This window comes from Buceros rhinoceros, unplaced genomic scaffold (assembly GCF_000710305.1).
Source record: "Buceros rhinoceros silvestris isolate BGI_N320 unplaced genomic scaffold, ASM71030v1 scaffold3088, whole genome shotgun sequence".
NCBI classification, from domain to species: domain Eukaryota; kingdom Metazoa; phylum Chordata; class Aves; order Bucerotiformes; family Bucerotidae; genus Buceros; species Buceros rhinoceros.
The window spans coordinates 129,879-131,367 of record NW_010427296.1 but is presented as its reverse complement, the minus strand read 5'-3'; positions in this window follow the sequence as shown (position 1 = coordinate 131,367).

Here is a 1,489-nt window from a genome sequence, read left to right as displayed (position 1 = left end):
ATCCTCCAGCCGGGACAGCAGAAGATCTTCCGCACGGCAGGGAGCCTTTTCGTTTGCCGACCGGGGTGGTTCAAAAGAGACTGCCAGCAGGAAAGGGGCAGGATGGCTGTACCCCCCAACTCTGCACGGATGGAGAGAGAAACGCTGGCGAGGGGAAACGGGAGGTTTTCAGACGCCCGAGACGGAGACTCCGCTGCGACGCAGGAAACCGAACATGTTCCCTGGAGATCCAGTTCGTCTCTCGTTCTCCAGATGGGGAGAGCAGAGAGCTGAAAACTGCCCCTGGCAAACTGGTAACTCAGTAATTTCAGCCACCCCGGAGTAAGACTGCACCTGGCCAGGGGAGTTTGTCCTCAACAATTCAAATTTGATCTGAGGTCTCTGAGGTTAGAAGAACTGTGTTTCCCCATACCAGTGTTATTCCTTACCCTGCCCCACTCTGATGTGGACCACATGTGTGGGCTAGTGGTGATCGGGGATGTGGAACAGGATGGGCGAAATCTATATTTATGTGTATGTACCTATCTATGTATTTATTACCAACTCTCTCTCATTTCCTCTCTCTGCCTACTCGAATTTAAGTGATTGATTTATGGTTCTGTTTCCCCATACCAGTGTTATTCCTTACCCTGCCCCACTCTGATGTGGACCACATGTGTGGGCTAGTGGTGATCGGGGATGTGGAACAGGATGGGCGAAATCTATATTTATGTGTATGTACCTATCTATGTATTTATTACCAACTCTCTCTCATTTCCTCTCTCTGCCTACTCGAATTTAAGTGATTGATTTATGGTTCTCATATGTTTTTTTCTGAGTTAAATTAATTTTCTTTCACCCTCTTAATTAAAAAATCTGTTTTGCTGGTTTTTCTCTTTGCCCGTAGTTGTAAGCCCCATTTGTGTCTTATCAGCCCAAGCATTTCAATTCTTTTGTTTAGCTCTCAGAGAGTTAACATCTTCCTGAGGCAAGTTGTCGTTCTGCAAATCTTTTGGTGGTTTTCAAACCACAACAACAATACTAGGTTTTATTTTCCATACAAAATGTGCTTCTGAACCACTTTTCTGAGCTTGCCCGTGTCATGGAAAGTTTGTGGACTTCCTCTATCCCCAAAGACAGTGGACCTCCCTGAGTAGCTTGTGTCTTGGGCTCCGTACATGTGTAGTCAGAAACTTCAACAGCCTCTGAGACAGAAGGCAGAACCAGATGAAATAATGAATTTGCATGAATTTAAAATACTGGATACGATAGAAATTCTTCTCTCCGAAATACACTGCTGTTAACAGGGGAAAAGCTCTTTCCAAGCTGCTGGGGGCCGGATTTGAGGTGAGACCCAATGGAATTTACTGTAGGAAGATATGGAAATAATTTATAAAGATCATCGAGCCATAGAAAGGAAAGAAATGCACCCTGCAGGTAATCATTACTCACCTGCCTTTTCTGCAGTAACAGCGAGTGCTCTCTAGTAGTCACACCAAACAGTCAGCAG